Source organism: Anas acuta, chromosome 6, assembly GCF_963932015.1.
Source record: "Anas acuta chromosome 6, bAnaAcu1.1, whole genome shotgun sequence".
In the NCBI taxonomy this organism is placed as follows: domain Eukaryota; kingdom Metazoa; phylum Chordata; class Aves; order Anseriformes; family Anatidae; genus Anas; species Anas acuta.
The window spans coordinates 3,802,092-3,824,413 of record NC_088984.1 but is presented as its reverse complement, the minus strand read 5'-3'; the positions used below and the strand labels follow the sequence as shown (position 1 = coordinate 3,824,413).

At 39.1% G+C, this 22,322-nt stretch overlaps 1 long non-coding RNA gene across 3 annotated transcripts in view; it reads left to right on the top strand.

The window, feature by feature from the left end:
* Positions 1 to 22,322, top strand: part of LOC137858795 (uncharacterized) — a 148,353-nt gene that overhangs the window by 66,632 nt on the left and 59,399 nt on the right. For 2 of the 3 annotated variants that reach the window (XR_011098007.1, XR_011098006.1), the window contains exons 2-5: positions 6,099 to 6,192; positions 19,199 to 19,791; positions 20,258 to 21,510; positions 22,009 to 22,220. This is a non-coding gene — a long non-coding RNA (uncharacterized lncRNA). The remainder of the gene's footprint in view (positions 1 to 6,098; positions 6,193 to 19,198; positions 19,792 to 20,257; positions 21,511 to 22,008; positions 22,221 to 22,322) is intronic. The other variant, XR_011098005.1, reaches the window with a different exon arrangement.

Genomic DNA, 22,322 nt, shown 5'->3' with positions numbered 1-22,322 from the left:
ATATAAATGAATGAATAGTTAGAAAACTGTTAAACACACAGCCCTCAAGCATGAAAAATATATTCATTTAACAGTTTTATTCTTTTATCGCTAATTTACTACAGAGATTTTGCACTTGCATCATTTTAGTTTGTGACACTGGGGGGAAAGAAAACTTATTTCAAAAAGATTAATTCAGATTGAAAATCTCAAGAATCCCTGTACCACCTGAATTAATCCAGTAGCCACATTCTGCATGTGGTGGACAGTGCTGATTGACAATTGTGATTTTCCCACAATGTCTGTTTTGCAAAAGAAGCCTGTGAAAATTTCCAGTGCCAGTGACCCAGTTCCCACAACAAAGCATGTGCAAAATGTAAAACAAACAAAAATAATAAAAAACACCACCAAAAACAACAACAAAACAAAAAGGCACCACCAAAACAACAAACAACAACAACAAAATATTGAATTCATAAATGAGCATAGAGGATATACAAGTTGTAATGACTGAAGTCTGGGAGATTGGTTTGTATGTTTTACCTTTTCTAGGTATCTGCACAAAGCCAGAGTTCATCAAGAGATTTCAAGGAGCTCTTGTATCATTTACTTCGAGTTTCAGAAGCTCTGTGACCAGTGAGTTTCTAGTTCAATTTGCTGGCTCCAGTTCCCCCACCTCTATTGCAGTTCTGCTAACTGGGATGTGATCCATGCCGTTCACATTGTGATCTACCGCATAAAAATATAGCGAACGGGAAATCACATGATGAAAACATCTCCTGTTTGGTGCCTGAAAACAAGTTGAGAAAAATCTGGATGAAAATATACAGGACTGAAAACATACTATGTGCCAAAATATACCATACACATGTTATTTGTGTGTGTGTGTGTATACATATGCATAATTCATGCTTCTATAGTGAAAAATCAACAGAACTTCATTTTATGAACAACCAAAAAAAATTTACGTTCAAGTAAAATAGCTTCAAAATTTGCTTCATTAGAGCAGATGCTTTAGAAGGTCTCCAAGCAGTTGCTGTTTTCATTATATGTCCAAAAGTATCCATAAATAATACAAAATGGATCAAAGCTTAATGATGCTTAACTGTTTGAGTACTGCATTGTCTCAGGACCTCACAATCTCCAAGCTGACAAGAAAATACTTTTTTTCCCCTCTCAATAATTTCTTCACTTTCTAGTAGCTCCCAGCCCTCCTTCACTTTTTACCTCAGTCTCATTTCTGAGATTGGTGATCAGTTCATGGGCTTCCTCTTCCCACCATCTTCAGTGTCTCAAAAAAAAAATCAATGTTGTTTTCAAATTGGTAGAGTTTTCTGTTTGTTCTATGACATTCAGAGAATTTATAGACTTTTGCTTTATATTAAATCTCCAATAGTGAGAAGTCCTGAATGCAGATAGCAGCAACCTTTTTCCCTTTTTCCCTTTCTGAGGTTCAAGGGGGGAAGGAGGCCTTTTTAGAGCATTATTCATCCTGATCTGGATTAGGAGCAATCTACAGAACCATGTTCTGGAGAGTCATTCTTTCCATGAGCTCCAGAGGAGACCAACAGTAACTATCTGTGATGCATCTCTAAAAGTTAGATGTCTTAGTGAGGTTACTGAGTAGATGTATTCTTCAATTTATCCTACAAAATGTTGAGGTGAATTTGCTTCACATGTAAATTAATAATAATACCTCAAACTTGATCAGAGATGAAAGAAGCCTTTTCCTTTGGAGAGTTAGAGATGTGGTTTCCCATGCAGTGTGCTTTATGATACACACAGAAACCTTTGTGGCTCACGTTTATCCTTCATGTTGTAGGAAGGAGTCAGATGCGTGCCTTCAAGTGAGATAATGTGTCACTTCTGACATTTCTCTTTTTGTAAAGTTTGTATTCTTTCTTCTAAATAATGTCTGTTTATTTGCAAATCTGTTATGAAGAAAGACGGGGTGCCCCCCTTCTCAATTCCTGATTAATAAAGTGTCATATGGTATTGTCTTTTAATTTATGAGAATAGGATTCAAACTGGAGAAAAAAAAAAAAAAAGTGTTTCTAAATCTCACCAAAATTTGATATGAATTTTCTTAAAAATAAGCTTTCTGACTTTTCTTTGTTTTCTGATTTTATACAGATATTTTTTCATGCAAAATCAAAAGGTGCCAGTGGCACAGATACCTCATGTAATGAAACACAGATTTCTCTTCCACTTATTTTATTTCTCACATTCATCATTCATATTTAATGCCACAGGCATTTGACTTCTTAATTCCCTATATTGAATTGAAGAGGCACACACAGCATGCACTCCAGTTTAATGACTTGTAATTCTTCTTCATTGATGACACACTTTTTCACCTGAAAAACTTGTGGTGTAAAACTTCCTTTCACATCTGCAATGTAGTCAGCATCCTTAACAAGGTGGTGATGGCTGGAGAGCTGAATGCCTGAAAAGTATGAAGTGCTAACCTTAAATGCCTCTTGGTTTGAGAGGAGAGTACTGGCCTAAGGGTTATTTTGTTGATTCTTTTTTCTTTAGTTGAACTTCAGTCACTGACTTCTGTCCCATTGGCTCTCAATCATGCCTCTTTTCTTTGCCATTCTCTTTTTTTGAGCCAAGTTTCAAGTAATATGAAACTCTCCCATCCTAAGCTAATTAGCATTAATCTTCTGAATAGATTTACCAATAATATTTTCAACAAAATAGGCTGCATAGAATTCAGCTATGAATGACAGATTATTGCATATGACAACAGTATTTCAAACTAAGATATGATGAACTAAGCTAACTTAGTTAGCTAAGAACTAAGATGAACTAAACCCTCAATATATGCATTTGTTTACAAATACCTCACAGGAGTGCTACAGTTGTTAGGGTTAGTGATTTGTAAGAGTCTTTAAATCCTGGAATAAAAATTTGTGCAGAACTACGAAGTATTAACAGAGTTGGAATAGCCTCACACCTTTCCATGATTTCAAAGCACTTCAGAAACATTTCCCAAACCCTCATAGTCCTGAAGTTTAGGTAGTCTTATTTTTTACTGATTTCCTAAATGGGTAGATGGTAGCATTGAGGAGTTATGATTTGCTATCCATGAGCATGCTGATAGCCAAATGCAATGTCTGCAGGAAAACAAAAATTGACATTGAGTTTCTCTTCTATTTGAGAGAAAAATTCCTGAAAGTTTTCCTCTGCTGCTCTCAGGAAATCAGAAAGAAAGAGCAAAGAAGTAAAGCTGCCTGGTTATTTGAGGAAAGCATGCTTGAATGAGAGCAGGAGAAAGTAGAGGTTCTTTACAATAAAACTCAACTCACAAGTAGAGGAAGAATGTTTCTCATTCAAATCTTGCTCGAGGCATGTGTCCTTCTAGGACATAGGTGAGGTGGAAGTGGATGAGGAGGAGAAGGGGTCCATCCTGGTTCCTAGTGCAGGGTTCAGGCTAGGAACTAGCTAGCGTAACATGTTGAGAGTGAAAGTACAGCTTTAGGAACAGCGTTAAAATACCTGCTTTCTTAGCAGTGTGTTCACTGGGGTCATCTTTCTGTGAAACCATTTGCTGGCTGCCAGTGACCTCTGTGTCCCCGGTTCCTTTGTGTCCCCGTCTCCAGCACAGTAAAACTGCAGCTGTCCTGCTGTGAAAAGGCTTTATTCGTTGTCAGGCATATAGCGAAGAGGAGGAGAGGTGGAGGTTATCTAGGTACTGATCCTTTTAAATATAACATCAGTTTTTCAGGAAGCTCAAAGAAGTGGAAAATGTTATACTGGAATGGGTGTAATGATCATGAGAAAATAAGAATTATTCTGTTGATGAATGGCATTTTAACCTTAGTCTTTATAATATACATGAAGTTTTCAATTGGAATATAACCTATATATTAAAAAAGAAAAAAAGAAAAAAAAAGATAAATGCTTAAGCAGAGAAGTACGCAACTTCTGTCTAAGAGGGGTTTTGGAGGTCACCTAGTTCAAATTCCTGTTCCAAGGTAGGAGAAACACTACCTAAAATGCACTGGAATTGTCAGGTGTTTTTTTTTTTTTCTTCCTTTTTTTTTTTTTTTTTATTTGTTTAGCTGTTTTTGTTGTTATATATTTACCCTCCCACTCCTGGAAATGTTCTTGCTACTTTTATAACTTTCCAATAGTTCTCTCTTTTTCTTTCCCTTCTGAAGATCTTAATGTATTTAGTGCTCTGGTATCTATTTAGTAGTTAGAAATGTTTCAGAAAGTGATTATTATTAAATCATTAAAATTTTGCATCTCATTTCATTTTCTTCTTTCTCCACTCCTCTGTATTTTCAGACAGAGTACAAAGTCATTCTGAACATCTAAATAGGGATTTTTTTTTTTTTTTTAAACAATGATGAATCTAAATGATAAGGGTGAGTCTGCAGATTTTTTCTTTACCTGTAAAACTCCATTTTTCAAACTACTTTCTTAAAAGATTTCTTAGCCTCATCTTGTTTTATCTGGCACCTATGGTGAAGAAATAATCACACAAACAGGGCTTTACAAACCTGAATCTTGAAGAGAACATAGAGTCACTTCTCCAGTAGGGCTTTCCTGGGAATAGGGAATAGCGAGGTTGAATATAATGCTTGAAAACTACTGATATTTTCAGTAGCACCAAAGGAGGTATGGGAAATGATGAAAAAACTTATGAAAGGTAAACTGACTATAATTCATACTAAATATCTCCCCTTGTGCAGAAGCTCTTTTTAAATTACTCAGATAAATGAGCTCATTTATGGAATATTTTGTACTGCATGAACTTATATGGGCACCTGTCATGTATATATATTTTTAATACTGAACTTGTATAGATGGCTTAAAGTCCCCCTTGCCCTTTAGTAAATTTAAATCTCCCACAAAGCTGCTGTACAGTAGTCATAAAGAAACATTTATGGTTCAACATAATTTCCCTTCATTTCTTTTTCTTTCTTTAAAAAAAAAAAAAGCAGTTTAAAAGTAATAAAGCACTTCCTTCTGTAAATCTTTGATCTTTTTTCTTCCTTAGGGAAGATTAATTTGTAAATATGCTAATGGATTTGTATAATATGAAACCTTCATAAGAAAAACTACATTAGTTCATATGAATGAACACATCTATCTTATTCAATTTATAAAGTAATGGCTGAGAGCATCAACACTGCATTCTGCTTGGTCTTATGTCCAAAATCATTGCTTGCATTTCTAAGACAACAGAGAATTTTACAAAAAAGAAATGTGTTAAATAGAACCAATGTTATCGCCTTTGACTCTTTCCTTCGTTGGTTGCATTAGTGAGACTTGCTGATGTCCCAACCAGACGAATGTCCCACTCTGAGGAATTACGTTGCTAATATGATGGGAGTTGCAATGTATGGACAGAAACCCAGGATGGCCACAGTGCCTGTGGTGGGGGAAAAAAGAACCTCTCTGCTCCACAGCTGGAGGGGAAGGGACCTGGGCAAGGTCTTCCCAGCGAGACTTACCCTCAGTGGCAGTGCAGCGAGATGTGGTGGGCTGCAACATCCTCCTCCTCTCAGCCCTATATCCGGGGTGCCAGCAGGCATTTTGACCTCATTCTCTGGCTCCTGGAGCCCACACTTCACATCCTTCCTTGCTCTTTCCTTGCTTTGATTTATTTTGGTGCTTAGCTGTGAAGCCAGGCAGGGCTGAGGCTTGCTTCCAGCCCCGCCGGCCTGCGAGGCCATGCCACTACTACAACATCCCCTACGAAGAGAGGGGTGGGAGTGGAGATAGAGAGAACACAGCCAGGCGGGTAGATTCTGACATCTCCACCCTGTTCTTTCAGCCATCCTCTCTCTGCTATTTAATTATTTCCTCACTCTTTCCTAGTTCTCTTTGCCTCTTTCCTTTCCTAAACCATATAATACCAATAAAAATCGTGTTAAATCATGCAGATCTAAAATCCAAAGCCCATGTGCTGATCAAGCAGGGCAGTGTGGGGCAGTTCTGTGGCATCCTATAGGGAAACGGTCTCTATGGGGAAGATATCCATGTTTCATTTTTATTCCCTTAAATATAAGTCATATATATATATACATTTAACAGAGCACAGGGAGGATTTAAATTGGTGTTGAAGTGGGCCCTAATTTTTGATCCAATTTTGTCTGCAGAGTGAAGCTGAGTGCTGGAGGAGTCTGAGTGGTGACCCTGAACCCCTAAGCCTTATCAGGGGATTTCTGAGCATCATAGGCCTGGTTTATTAAGGTAAGGACAGATAACTCAAACTTCAAGCCAGCATAGTCAATGAAGGCTTCGTTTGATGTGTTGCGGTGCGCGGCGCCAAGGAGGCGCGTCGTTAGCGGCTTCAGCAGCGGTGTTTTCCCAAGGGCTGACAGATTCGAGTCCAGCTCCATCGCATCACTTTTATCCTGCTCACTGCAAACAAAAGGTGTGCGTTTCTTCAGGCATGGAGCTCACCGAGCCGCCGGCCGACTGCTCCCCTCGTTTGATGCTATCGTGCTCTGGAGAAGAGTAGACTTGTAATGTGCACCTTAGGGCTGGAGGAGAAGGAGCGCAAGGAGGCAATTCACAGCTGATTTATAATGGGGGTGGGTGGGAAGAAAGTGTCAAACACTGCTCAGAATAGATGAATATTACAAAGGAGCCTAGGAAGATCAGAAATAAGAGAGATTCAGATCAGTTTCTTTCTTTCTTTTCTTTTCTTGATTTCTTTTTTTTTTCTTTTTTTTTTTTTTCTTCTTTCCAGGAAATTCTTTCCAGCACTTCTCAGTAATAGTGGGGATTGAGGGCACGCAGAGCAAAAGTGGTGGGAGAGACTTAGCAGTTGTAATGAACAGAGGTTCAGACACGAGCTTGCAACGTGATGTAGTCTGCTCTCTTTTTAACAGAAAAGTGGAGGGGGGGAGCTTTTGGCTGTTCTCTAGCAAAGTTTTCTTCCTAACAGTCAAAAATAATAGAAAGTAGACATAGAAGAGGTCTGTTAATTGATCTTGTCCCCTTCTTGCCCAATGCAGGGTTATTCCCTGCAGCATATTTGCTAGTGCTGAGTTCAGCTTTGTTTTTAAAACCTCCACAGTGACAATCTCCCGAGGGAAGTGGTGAAAGCCTGACTCTACAGCCTGCTACATCTCCTTGTCGATCTGCTTTGCAGAGGGAAATGCTCACAATCAGGAAATATTTTCTGACGTTCAGCCTACTTCTCCCCACCATCACTTTTTTTTTAAATTCTATGTTATTGATTCAGTTTGTTTTTCTGTATCATCCAAAATTATGTCCTTTTTGGATCACTACAAATTAGCTTGTAACACCAAGAAGCTGTATTCTAAGGAAAGTAAATGCATAGTTTTAGCTACCTGAACAATCACTAACACACGGTTGTTAAATAACCACCTTAACTGCAGGTAGAAGTTTAGAGCTGACTATGCACATTTTTCCTGACTAAAATAAATTGAGACATTTTGAATGAAATGGTTCCAAGAATCCTTTTTTTTTTTTTCTGTTTAAAAAAAAAAATCTATTTTTTTTTTTTTTCCTACAAACCATCAGTAGATGGCTGTCTGCTAAGCATGTCCTTTTTCATTACCTTCCCCTGCCTCCTAATCTTAGCACTAGATTGTGAATTTGGTCAGGGTCCTATTTAAATAGTTCTGGGGTTGCCAACATGGTGTGTTCTGATATTCAGATCTCATAATCCAATTTTGAAATTAAAGAGCTTGGGGCAAAAACACTCTCACAACTGAATTGCATGATTTTGAGCACTGAGCCAGTGTTTTCTTTAGAAAAATATACCAAATCTCTTTCTTTTCCCAATTAATAATAACAAATGGCATGCACAAAATCTTCCTTTTTAACTTGTGCCCCATAAGAGCAGAATGGGCAATGGGAAATTGAAGCTGGACAATGATTTCAGGCAAGGTGTCTGAATTCTAGCTGAATACAGAAAATATGCAGAATAGCAACTGATTTATAGTGCCTCATTTGCTGTCTTAACAGAAGGATGTTCTGTGTATGCCCAACAGTAAAAGCAACAGCAAGGGAAAAAAAAGTCTTTTTATTTTTTTTTTTCCTTCCTCCTAAAGGTTTTTCTCCCCTCTACCCAAGTCATTATTTTAAGTTTCTCAGTATTAAATCTAAAGGTTCATCAACTCACATCTTTACAGCTCTGTCTTTCTGTATACAGGACCCTGTCTGCCTGTTTCCTCTATTGCACTATTTTGTTTGTACTACTGTAATCATTTTGCTGGCCCAGATCTGTGTGGGTGTGCTGGCAGCTTTACAACAAAGTTACATGGGAACTGAGTTAAGGTTGAATATTTATTAGAAGAAGCCATCTGGCGTCAGGCTGTCTGTACAGGGGGGCTTATTTCTTTAGTAGTCTCTCCTTTTTCTCTCTAGCTCTTCCTCCCTCTCTCCGTTTCTCATTTACACGCCGCATACATGTGAAAAGTGGAACACACATCTTGACATATTGATTTGATTCTTGATATTTATAGCAATTAACCCTGCTCGTGTGATTATCCCTGTCCCCCTGCCCCGCACCTCTCCCCGTCCTGCCCGCGGCGGGGGCTGCTCAGGGCCAGTCCCTGGGGTGCTGGTGGCAGCCCCATGGATGCGGCGGGGCTCCCACCGCAGACCCTTCCCATAGGCTCCAGGCAGCTATAGCTCACTTAAACATCCCTCTCCTGCTCCTTCCACACTTTCCCTCCTTTGGCTCGTGAGCTCACAAAAGAGCGCTGCGCTCCCCAAACACCCTACTCACCATATTAAACAAACTAGCCAGCAGAAGGGTGTCCGTGCTATTTCACCATTTGTATGACATAGCTAGGCTTCAAAGTGCAGCACTAAATTGCCAAAAGATGTTTACTTTACTTGCTTAAGAGCTTCTTGCAATTCAATTGTTCTCTCTCCCGCAGTAGAAACACACATGCATCCTGAGAGCTGTGCTCTTGTGAGCGCTGGCTAGTTATTTACCCACGGGGTTTCCTCTGTTGTTTTTTGCACAGTGCTTCAGATTGAGATTTTTTTTTTTTTTTTTTTCAGAGGCTTAAGGTGTCTTTTTATGTATTTATTTTTTTCCTGGGGTGCTCAATGGCAAGCACCTTGAAAGACACAAGACTCATCTATCTGCTTTTTTTATTTTCTTTTTTTTTTTTTTTCCCCAAGTTAGACAGTGATTTTTTCCAAAATATTTTTTTTTCTTTGAACACACATGAAGTTGGCCATCCAAAATTAACAGTCACCTTGGAAAACCTTGACCTCTTTTCCTAGCAGGCCAGGGAGGCTGATGCAGCCTAGCTGGCAGCCCTTTCCCACCGATCCTGACTTTTGTAAGTTAATATTCCGACCTCGCAGCCTTGCGTAACCTCCCTGCTTGTCGGTGTGGTGGTTTCAGTGGCGATGCCAGGTGGGAGAAGGGGAGCGCTGGGCAGGACAGATTTTTTCCACTGACAGAAACAGTGAGTCACTGCTGTCCTGTGATTATTCCCTGGCCTTTTCACAAAAGACTGCCTGCAGGGATGAAAGGAAAGTCCTTTCTCCATGACCGACACTGGGGGTTAGCAACCTACCGTGCTCCAACAAAGCAGAACACATGGGATGATTTTGAGTGTAACATAAAGCAGGGACAAGGGCTGTGAGCTGTACTGTCTTCATGGGATGAAGGAAGCAAGTTGGAAGAGATGGTAGCTCCCCGTTCAGCCTCCCACTACTTTTCCAGCAACTGTTGCCCCAAAATGGTTGGATCATCGGTAGCATGTTATCTCCTCCCCCAGGTAGCTTGTGGCATATGCTTAAATTGGGAAAGAAAAATGTGAATTTTTCCATGCAGTGTGCTAGTGTGGCTGAATAACGGTGCTGTTTGTGGGAAAGGGATGGGGAGTGGCCCAAGGAGGTGAACCAATGTGGGATCAATGCAAGAACAAGGAGGTTGCTGTGAGGTTCTGGTGGTAAAGAAAGATGTAAAGAGGTAGTGGCTTCCTCTTTTCAAAGCTCATATAGGAGAGGTTGCTCTTGTGTCCATTAGCCCACGGTTATTCTTCCCTTTGCTCTACAGAGAGGGACAAGACAAGCCCTCTGGTGAGCTTTGGTGGGCTAAGCTGTCTTGTGAAAAGAGAGAGGAGGCAGGTGAATCACATAGGCTCTTTTATATGCCCTGTACTTAATGAAGCAAGCCTGCCCTGGATCTGGAGCCTACTGGCACTTCTGTTGCCCATTAGGCTGGAAGAATTGTGTGTAAGTTGCTGGGAAGGAGATGCTGACTGTATTACCACTGCTAGTCTGTTCGTCCTTTGGCAAGGTACTTAAGTCTGCTCATCTCACTTACAGAAACACAATAATTGCCTTCTTTTAGAAGTGTTGCCAGTTATTGGTAGAAAAATTTCTCTGAGACACTTGAAAGAAATATTGTGCAAAGGTGTGTGACAGTCTCTTTTGTCAGAGCCTGGTGTCCTGCAGATACAAAATCTTTTATGCACAAAAGAGCGAGCGGACTGAACTGTTAGTTACTGGTTTGGACAAAAGAATAAGACGGGGTTTTTGAATTCAGTTATGCTCTAAAGCTTTTCTCACTTACCATCTTTCCATGCACTCTGGGCCCCAGTGAGGTGTGCCAGCATTGGCCTGGGAGGGCACTATGTGGACCAAAACAGGTAGCACCAGGGAAGGGACCGTGGCAAGGCAGCAGCTGAGAAGGGCAGGATGAGCATTCAGGATGTTGTGGAGCAGGACATGGGAGAACATCGGTGCCAGATTGAGCATGCTAAGCAGTGAGTACTGTCACCAATTAAAACAACCATAAAAAGCCAGACATTCCTAACTGAAATAACTCGTAACAGACCCGAGCACTGCATTACCTTTCAGCACAGGCAACGTGCAGATGGGATCTGGAAAAGGGACAGACAAAAGCTTGTTCCCATCTCCTCTGTCAGCCATCACCATCTCATTGCTGCATATTTCTCCCCCAGTGATGACCGCTTTTCCTTGCAATGGTCCTCCTGAGGCTCTTTCCCCACCTCTCACCCCAGCAGTCCCTTTTCTGGTGTCCTCTCCCTCTCTATTAGCACAGATGGCCCCAGAGTGTGACCCTTCTGGATGATTTAGGGTAACTCATTAAGCTGGCCACAGGCAGTTTTGCCTTACAGATCCTCTGTCTGATTAAAATACCAAATTTGGCCAACTGTGCTCCAGGTGTGGGCTGGGAACTCCTCCAGAGCAGAGGTGTGGAGAGCTAGAAACCCAAACCAAGAAAGCTGAGATCCTCTGCTTGTCTCTTTGGAGAAAACCCCTCATCCATTTGCTTAAAAAAGGTGATCATGAACCCCCAAGAATACCTTAATGTGATAGCACAAGTAAGAAGGTGTGTTTTTAATGCATGCATTCAAGCTTATGAGTAGCTTGTTTTTCAGTACCAGGACTGTATAAATGCTGAAGATATGTCCATTCCCATCTCTTCGGGTAGTCCTTAAAAAGTTTGTGCTCAGCTGTGCTCAAGTCCTTTCTCTGTTTGGCAACACTGCAGTGAGAAACATTACTGGTAGCCACTCATTTCTCGAGTCTTTAAAACATGCGTTTGTAAAAACGCTGGTATGTATTTGAATGAAAAACGCAAGTCGAGTAATAATAACAAAGTAAAATATATGCTTCAAAGTATGAATTCAAGCACTGTGATTTGTCTTGGAAGAGGAGATGTGTGTGAATGTAGTAGGAACACATGACCTCTGTGGTGGAGCAGGCTCGTCCTCCCAGCTCAACGGTTATTCACAGAAACAGCCAAGCGACACATTTCAAAAAACAACTATGCCATAATCCTTATTGGTTTATCATCTTGCAAACAGAGGAGAAAAGGATTAAAAAAAAAAAAAAAAAAAAAAAAGCATGCAGTTTGCACTTTTAAGTATGAAATATATTGATAGAATTCCAGTATATAATATCTATATTCCATTCCAGTGAATATTTTAGGGAGCAATGAAACATCCTCAAAACCCCAAACTGAAGTTTTTGGCAGTCAGTGAGGGCATTACCATTCACTCATGGACTCATTCTTTTTGACCACAAAACTTCTATTGTTGTTTTTTTTATGGCCTTTTTTTTTTTTTTTTTTTTTGAGGTTCTATATTAGCTGCTTTAAAACTCACTCTGATCATAAGAGCTGCCTGTTGAACCCTCACCCTATATTTTGTGCATGCACATGGGGAAAAGAGCAGTGCTGTGCACTGGGCGTGTGCTGGCAGTGCAGCTGCACATGCATGTACGCACACAGAACTTTGCCTTCTTGTCCTCTGTAGTTACAAACAGGGGATGCTCTTGTTTGGGAGTGAGGGGGGGTTATTAGACATTCTCCAGTATTGCCAAAACAGGCATGTTAGAGATAAGATAGTTGCATTAGAGGGATTTATGCTGCTACTCAGAGAAACCTAGCCGCTTGCATCGGGCTGCATCAGACGCAGATACTTTGCTTATGAAACAGAAAATGGTTTAAACACAAACTCTTCTGACTACTTCTCATTTAGTCAACCAGAATATTTTCTGTTGTTGTTTCTTGACTTTTTCTTTTTAGACACAATTCCTCCAGGCTATTGTTATTTCAACAAAAGGGGGGAGGATAGGCTCAGCTTGTTGCTCTGTGGCTTTCTGGGGAGGAATTAAGAAATACTCTAACGGTTTAATAATGATAATCTCCAAATAGTTCATAACGGCATTAAGGGTAATTAATGACATTTGAACAGTAAGAGTACTTAATCCCTAGGGAAATGTGATAGCCACAATTTTATTTACATTTCAAGATGTTTCAAAGGTAAAGAGGAAAAAAAAATCTGTTTTTAAAATGGTTTCATACTTGCACTGTTTCAGATTTTATCTTAATTCATTATAAGCAAATAAAAATAATAGAGTTTTCGCTAATAATAAAAACGGCATTCCATATTAGAGCCAGCATTAGGTTAAAAATAAAGAACTCTTATATATTTCCTGTGGGATTAAGATTTTCTGAAAATTATAAATCACCAGTGATACTGTGGTTTACAAAGAAGGATAACTTCTTCTGAAGGACCCATATATTTACATTTTAAAAATATTTTTCATAGCCTTCGGAGCCATTAAAGAACTTAAATAATTTTGATGATAAATGCTACGTACTGGAGCTTTTATGTTTTGGTAGCGCTTTTTATTTTTTCTTCACATAGCTGACCTTGCTAAACCTTTGAAAAATGCTGTTACATCCTTTTACATTTTAACAATTTTACAATGAGGGGGAAAAATAACTCCTGTGATAGTTTTCAAGATAATACTGAACTAGCCTAATTCAGATGTTTAGGTTTGGAAAAATCAACAGAAGGAAAAGGGTTTCGTTGACCTTGGGTTTTGAGAATAAATAGGATAACACCTGATTCAAGACAGGAAGCTTTAGTTCTTGTAAATACACAGGGCAAAGCAGAGTGTGTCAATCCAGTTTAGCATTTGAATGCAGCGTGTGCTCTTTCGGTTATGCTCTTGAGCCTGTTTCTACTTTTGGCTTTTACATTCCACAGAACTTCTGTAAAATCAGCAGGGACAGTGCTAATAAATTTATAATGTTGTTTTGTATTTCTGAACATAGTACCTCAGTAATTAAGTGAAATATTTATGATGAATATAAAACAATGCAAATTCATTTGTTTGCCTGAAAGCTAGCTTGTTATTTATTTAGATTTATCTTTGAATGATTCTTTAAATTGAATCACAGTATGAATGAGAGTGATATTTAAAACAGAGAAAATCTGTTACAGTGTATTGATGCATTACACTGTATTACCTACTGTCAATACCGTGCAGAGGATGATTTAAAAAACAACAACAAAAAAGAAAACAAAAAATCTTTGACCCAACAGACAAAGATTCTCTATTTTTCCCCTTGTAGAAATTCCAAAAAGTTTAATCATTTTCCACCAGCTGAAATATTTAATAAACCTTATCCTGTAGCTAGCAATAGATATGAAAACTGGATCTTAAATTATAGGACAGGTAGGAGTAGGTTCCATATAAAGATGTCTAATTTTTGCCTCAGCTGGCTGTATTTTTGCTTCATAGGCTCTTCCAGTAATTTTTGTCATTTACTGTTTTCATTGTGGAAATTGAATCTGAAACCCTCTAACCAATTCAAATCCAATGAATGTAGTGACCTAGGAAAGAAAATATCCATGCAAAGTGTCCCTGTGTTGATGACTACAAACTAAATTGTTTACCACACTTGGAATTTTTTCTCCTTCTCTAAGTAAAAATTACTTTCCAAATATTACTTCCTTTCCAAATGTACATGTATTGCTGTTGCTCTCCTCATCTTTTTTTCTTTTTCTTTTTGACAGTCATCATATGTCATGTCTAAGGAATGGTTGTATTGATGCAAAAAATGGAAAATATGTTTATTCTAAAAATGATACTCTATTTTAAAGCTCTTACATTATAGTGGTATACATCAATTAATTCAAGTAGCTATACATTAGCGTTTTATCTAATTCTAGATGGACCAATAATATGCTGGAAAGTTAAGACTCATTGGTGTGAAGAGTTCCCTAAGATTTTAGAAAGCCACCAAAATAGAGCTGGAAAATTAGTGGTGTATGATAAGAAACAGTAAATGCATGTTAGATCTTGGTTTGCCAAAAGGTAATCCCAAACGGCAATCACAGGTGATCAACTCCTGCATCAGCTATGCACGGCTTCCACAAGGTGCAATCTCACTGCCAATCTACACCCTGTCTGTGGATGTTTGGTGGAAGAGTGGACATTACTTGGAAGCTTCCCTGAAGAATGTTATTCCTCAGCTTTGCCATCATTTTATGTTTATTTTATAAGCGATTTTAATACAGCTTTGCTTCATTACACTAAAACATCAAGGTTGCAGTGTTCAGATCAAGAGCAGGGTTCCTGGACCCTGCTAGCAGCAAAGACTGGAGTTACTACCTCGTGCTGTTGTGCCTTGCCACCAAACGTCCTGCCACCAGAGCATGCGTGCTGTGCTGCATGTGATACATTCAGCCCAAGGAGAAGGCAGGCATCTGCATGGATTAATAGGCTGGCATTTCTTTATCCTCGTATTCCAATAGCTCATCACTTGGTGCTGCTTTGGGATCTCAAGTGGCAGAACATCAGCAAGGTCTTATGAGATACTGAGGCAAAGGCATGCCTTGCAGCCTGGGAGCAGAACAAAGAGTTTGGAATGAGTGTTCATGTCTTTAAGAACATTTATTTATTTATTTATTTATTTATTTTTAGACAAAAGAAGCAGCTTAGAATTAGCAGAAGGACACAAAATGGCTTACACATTTGTTTTTGCTTTGTCAGTATGTATATTTTATTTTTACACCTCCTATGCCCTAATATTGGTAACTTCATGTATTAATATATGCAGCATTTGGACTGTCAACAACATAAAATACATCCACTAACTCTAAGACTTCAAATGATAAATTTTCAATAAATAAACTATGCTTTCTGCTTACTTTCTGGGCTCTTAGAAAACTATTTGAAACATGCTATAAACATAGAGGAGGACTTAGGAAGCTTAGTTGACTTGAAATGTGCTACTGTGTGTGACTGCAAGATAGCTGTTTGGAGTCTCTTGCTGTTGCCTATTTTTTTTTCAGGAAACTTTCCATTGTGGAAATGCAAATCAGGCATTCTAGTTTGATGCCATAGTAGGGCTGTAAAGTTGAATGGTAGCCCTCCAATGGTACAGAAATATTTAGTACAGAGAAGAAGAAATGGGTACTGTGACATTTATTAGTACAGAAATTTAATATGTGATTGTGCCTGACAAAGTTAAACTCCAGACAGAGCGGGCAGTCTCTGTCCCTCCCCCTGTCCCTAGACCAAAAGGTCCTGCTGGACTTCTGTTCCTTTCAGGCTGCAGTGACACTTTTCCTTCAAACATCAGTGGTATGAGATTTTTTAGCTCCTCTTGTTTTTAAAATATAAAAGTTTATTTCTCCTCATGGATTCCCCATGCAGAGAAATTTAAAGAAATATATGAAATACACACACACACACACACACACACATATACATATATATATATAAAGCAAAAATTCCCACTCTCTCAATTACTTTTGATTTATACATATATATATATATATATATACATACACACACACACACATATTTTGAGCAAAACTCGTATTTTGGGGACTGTCTCAAGGCTTCAGAGCCCTGAGCTGGAAGTGGTGTGGAGGTAGCAGGGTGTGGAAGGGCATGGCAAGGAGGTCCTGGGATCACCTCAATCCAGTTACAGAATGGTGGCTAAAAAAATGACTTTGAAGGGATATTTTTGTAGATGTTATATTTCCTGATATTCCCGGATTATGCGCACAGTGGAGTCAAAATAGTATTCGAAACCTCAAAATAGATCTCAAAACACCCAAAATAGGACTCCAGCCGTACAAATAGCATTCAAATCAGGGTGCAGAAATAGCTGGTGCTCTGCTCCTCTCTGCTGCTTGGCAAAGCCCAGTGGCGGTGGGGCTGCTGGAGCCCACCTTGTCCAGTACAGGAGCTCTGGCCTTCCCTTGGGCTCCCAGTCCCATGCTTGATGACAAGCTCTGGCTGGGGTTAGCCTTCCTAGCTGTCTCGTCAATATAAATAGTAGTACTTTTAGGGTTGGTTGAAGCAGACATATTAAGGTTTTGGCCTTGGCTTGCTGGCGTCACTCTAGAAAAGTCCTTGGAAAAGGCCTACCAGAAGTTGAAAGTGCATGTATTTTGAGAAAAAGTAAAATAAAAATAAAGTTGTTTATGCGAATGACCCGAACAGTTATAATCTCATAAGGGCTTTAGTTATTGCCGTTGAACCCTGCAGTATGTTTTTAGTAAGGGGTTCACTAATTCCCTTTTAATTCCCCCCCTCCCCCCCCCCAAAAAAAAAAACAACAACCACAAACCACCCCAAACCACATTAATGTTGTTAGTAGTATAATTGCCTCAGTCCTAAGATGTGTTTCTCTGCTGTGGTTGACAGTGCTGGGGAAATAGCTGGCTAAGTGATTCTTGGATTTTAAACCACAAAAGACTGATCATGAGTCCAATATTCACTTTTCAAACTTGGGAGGAACATAATTTTGACCTCAAAAAAAGCACAATGCCTATGGTCAGTAACATCCTTGTATAGAATTTTTCTTCTTTAAGGGAGGCTCCATGGGAATACCATAGTGTGGTTGTAATATTAACTATTTGTTATTATTTCTATTTTTTTATTTTATTTTATTTTTTTTTTACTCCTTGGCTTTTCAACATTTGTAGGTCATGGCCTAAAACTGGTAACCTTCCAGAAAAGGTCTGGGTTTGCCTGTGATAAAACATAATATACGTGATGGAAAGCAAACCACAGCTTCGTGTAGGATCTTGGGGAAACATGTAAGAACTGGGGAAGCATGCTCTCTACTAAAAATCATAGTAATGTTAGGAGGCAAGTCCAAGTGGTGCCTTGGTAGCACACAAATGGAGGCAGTTGGACTTGATGATCTTTATAGGTCCCTTCCAACTGAACTATTTTATTTTAAATGCATGTTATAATTTTGGAAATGTAGCTAGCAGAACATAGGACACAAAAACAAGACTGCATATAGGGCTAATGGAGTCTGAGTAATAATGAAAAATGGTGAAGAACTTCAGCAAAATGACAACAACTCAGAAATAAAATCTTAGCAAGAAATTTAAGTGCAGATACTTTCACTGTTTTTATTGGCTTTTTGAAAGTGTTTGCACTAAGTAGTATCTCCATACATTTAATTGGAGATCAGACACCAGGCCAGTAACAAAAATTTGCTTTAATTATGAAATGAAAATAATTTTTAGTGGAAATGGAAGTCATTTAGGTCTCAATCCTGCAAAGAGTTTTATGCTTGTGTTTAATTAGTGTTAATGTCTCTAAGTAGCCCCATGATGAATCCTATTGATGAAAATGGCACTAGTCAACTAGGGTACAGCTAAACGTATGAATATATCTTTGCATAATTAAAGCTTGGTTTACAATTGGACAGATTCATTTTCAATAGAGATCTCAAAAATGGAAGCTTGAATTCAGAGCTAAAAATACATTTTACTTCACTGTTTTATTGACCTGTTGACCTGATTTTTAAGAAAAAATCTAGACATATTTACCTGTTGCTCTGTGTGCTAAGCCGTATACACCACTTGCTCCTGTGCATAAGAAAAATTATAAATTCTTTCTCTTTCTGTGGGACTGACTTCCACCCTCTCATAGCCTGTCATTTGCACCAGCTAAAGTATTTCCACTATCCCTTAGAGAAAAGCAAAGCCAAAGCAAATTAATCAGAGTAGCCACCTCCTTTATAGCTTAGATCATCTAATCAAAGAACAAGAGTACTACAGTAATGGAACATTTGGTTCAAATAGCAAATAACACATATCAAATATTCAGAGGAGCAGTGTCTCAGTGTTTTGAGAGAGTAATTCGTGCTTATCAGCTGGCTATCATGAAATGGTCAAATATTCTGAATTTTAGATCACGCTGCATTTTTTTGGTAACTTAATACTTTCTCAGATAAAAATAAATGAGGCAATAAGATGTTTGTCCCATTAGCAACATGTAAGTGGAGGTCTGCAAATAATTAGATATCTAAAATGCATTAAACTGATAAACATTTTTAATTATTAAAAATATTAATAAGCAGAACTAAAGAGTAAAAACAACTAAGAAATGATTTTCTGATGAAAGTAAGAAAAATTATTTTGTACAAGTGAAAAATGTGTATAAATTGATGCTGAAAAGTGAATAAATGTAAGTAACCTTTCAGGTTATAAAATAAGATTTATTTTCCTGCAAGAATATATGTACTTGACAGGCATAACCACACACCGGTTCTGATTATTACTCTCTAAATTTGGAATTTGTGCTACAAATTTTCTTAAAATTCATTCTATCAAAGGACTTCTGCTAACAGAAGGTATGAGCACTAGGATCACAGACACAAGGCTGGGAAGCACTGAGGGGTGCATGTGTATGTGTGTGTTATGCCAGATTAGGAGGAGTTTTTCTTCTGCCTGGTCGCCTGTCTGCCTTTGCTCAGTTATGAACCAGGAGGGAGTTAGTAACTTCCTCACAATGTACAGACACATTACTGTTTTGATACACAATGAAGGCTGGAGAAAGGGAAGAATTGGCTTTGCCTTCCTTTCTGCTCAGCATCTTCACAACAGCATTGTACTGACAACTAAAGTTGCTTATTTTTAACTACTTGTTTCTATCTCCTTTTACCCCACAGCACTATGTCATCCAAATCCACTGAAGTTATTCAAAATGAACACTTTCAAATATTAACATACATTTAAAATGAAAGAAAAAAGCTTCCCTAGTGTCTGGCCTACTTTTATGTGATTGGTGAAAGCCTGTGCCACCAAGAGGTCAACATCTTCTAGCAATCCTTCTGTGCCGAGCAGTGCTTTGCTCTGACCTTCCTGATGGACAGAGATGCCAGAAATTTGTGGTCAAGAAAACAGTCTTCCTTACAAACCTTCAGCCTGGACACTGGGCTTACTGCCAAACTATGAAGGCTTCCCTGAATGGAATACTACTGACCTGATGTCAGTACTGGATGGTACTGGGGAAGAAATGTGTATCCTTGTGTGATATAGCAAGAAATGGAGCTGAAAGGAGGAGAAACTTCCTCCCATGTTTGGGTGGAGTTTATTATTATTATTATTATTATTATTATTATTATTATTATTATTATTATTATTATTATTTACTTTTTTTTTTTTTTCTTCCATACAGGAGCTCACTTGCATAGGTTAAGTGTCCTTGATTGAAAGCACAATATTAGTGGAATAAAATATTCATCTGTTAACAGTGCTCAAGGTAAGATCACAAACACTGGAGAGAGACCATGCCCTGTCCTGGTGGTCAGGTGAAGTTCTGTAGACAGAAGTCATAACCTCAGCTTTGGCTCAGATATTTGGATCAATCTGGCTGAATGGAAGAGATGATACTACAATGGTGAATATGAATAACATTACCTACCACCTTTAGCTGATTATAAGTTTTGTTTTGTTATGTAGATAGATGACTGCATCTTCATCTGAAGTGTGACTTCATCTGTTGTACTTGCTATTCTTTTTTTCTATTCTCTTTTTTTTTTGCCCCCCCCCCCCCCCCCACCTAATAGTTGTTGCAATGAGAGTGATATGATATGTAGAAGCCATGAAGCATGTTAGATTTGACTTCACTCTATCTACTGACTTACCTTAAAATACTCAGTTTAGGAGCTCTGTGCTTTTATTTCAAGCCTCAAATTCAAGCAGAAGTCTTGGTTCTTGCATTTCAGGTGTAAGAAAATGATTTATGCCCAAGAACAAGCAAACAAAGCCTCCATGTTGCTTTGAAAAAAGAAAAGAGAAGAGACAAAACAGACTAAAAGTAGTGCTCTTAGTGAGCTACTCTGAAGTATAAGCAGAGACAGTATGGAATAGAATAGGTTGCTGTTGTTTTTCATGGTTTCTACAACCATGGAAAAATCAAATGATATCTTTGTTTTACAGTTTTAGCTCCCTCAAAATGATAAAAATAGTGTTCTTTTCATCTGCTTCAGAGGGGTGTTGTAAAGACAAATATCTTGAGGCTTGCTGCCAGCTAAGATCCTAATGTCTGCAAATAACCATAATGTGCCCTCACAGCAAATATTATCTTATCTGAGCCCCCTTTTGCAATCATATGTTACACATGTTGTCCTACCTTTGCTGACTACAAGGTAATTCAGTATTTTACTTTCCTATTATTATTATTTTTAAGTTTGTTTGTCTGCCTAATCAGTTCCTGATACTTCTGCACTAGAAGTTTCCCCAGAGGACTAAGGGTAAGGCAAGGGAAGGTGTGAGGGACTTGATAACCATTGCACCGTTCCTGGTGCAATGATGTCCTTCTGAGCAGAGGGGAAGCCAGGAAGATCTTCTGCAGAAAAGCTGGGTTGATTTAAGGGTAAACTGGGGGAGATGAAAAGAAATTGCCACTAGGCTACAAAAATAGGAACATAAAGAGAACAAGAAATACGGAGTGGGAGACATATAAAAGTAAAATGCCAGGGTCAGTACCATTAAGTCTCTCACAAGACCTTGTGTTTACTGGGCATATGAAAGGCTATGTATGTTTACTCCAGCACAACATGTGTTCCTTCCCTCACCTGGTATTTAGTCATTGCTTGTGATGGTGAATCAGACAGGTCACCCTAGTGCTTTGCTCCAGCCCATCTTGCACACAGCGTGGCACCAAATTGATGGCTGCTCCTTGCCCCGCGACTCCCAGCTTCCCTCAGCTCTCACACGGTGAGTTGCCTCTGATCTAAACATCTTCAGCTGCTGCCCTCCTCATAGGGGGCCTCATGTTTGGCAGACGCTGCTGGATCAGGCCCATGCAATGGCTACCACAGCTTGTCTTCTCCAGCTTAGCTCCAGGTTATCGGAGTCCAAGAACGAAGCAAAAATTCTTTGATCCCGATGATGGCGCAGTGCATGTGACGTGCATCAGCAGCTGGAAGGCAGAGGGACCAGGACAGGTTTCATCTGGAAAGGGGCTGCGCATTGGGTAATGAAAATCATCACTGCTGGTTATGAGAGAAAAACACTCAGGAGAAGAAAAAGGAAAAAAAAAAAAAAGGTTTTGCAGTTGATTTATATTTCTATTATGGGCTTATCCTGTTAGCTCGTTCTTAGAGAAGAGCTGTTCCCTGAGGTACAATTTATCCGTTTTAGAAACTCTCCTCCCCCAAGAAGTTTGCAACAGCGGAAAGAACAAAAGTTGGGGATGTTTGAAGGAGAAATCTGGCAAAAGCAACTGAATGGCTGTACGCAAAGATGCATATTAATGCAAATTTCTGGGGGGCCACAACTTAGCCTACATAGCTGGGGAAGGTTTGTCCTACAAATGGAGAGACTTTGTGACGAGCTATAATGGCCTCTGTAGAGGTTTCCCCAACAGCAGCATTCTCCCAACTTCTGTTAAGGTGATGTTATAAATCAACAAACAAACAAAAATCCTTTAATGATCCATTTTTTTTTGTTTGTTAGTTTTTATTTGTTTTAGGGTGGGTGTCATGGGGAAGATCTACAATGAGGTAACAGCTGTTTGCATAATGGAGACCGGTTGGGCACAAGTCATGAAAGACAAAGTCAAGGCAAGGGCCCGCAGGATCCAGGAGGCCTTCGCACCCATGAAGACATCACTGCTGAGTCAGGCCCAGGGCTGCGTGCACACCCAAGAAATACACATGTGCTGATAGAAAGCAGATTTAAAAGGTAAATGTGAAATTGCTTTAGAGCTCTGGATGTGTTTGGAAGTTTGTGACTGGTTGTCAGTGATGTCATAACCGTATTTATTATACCTCATAAATGGATGGG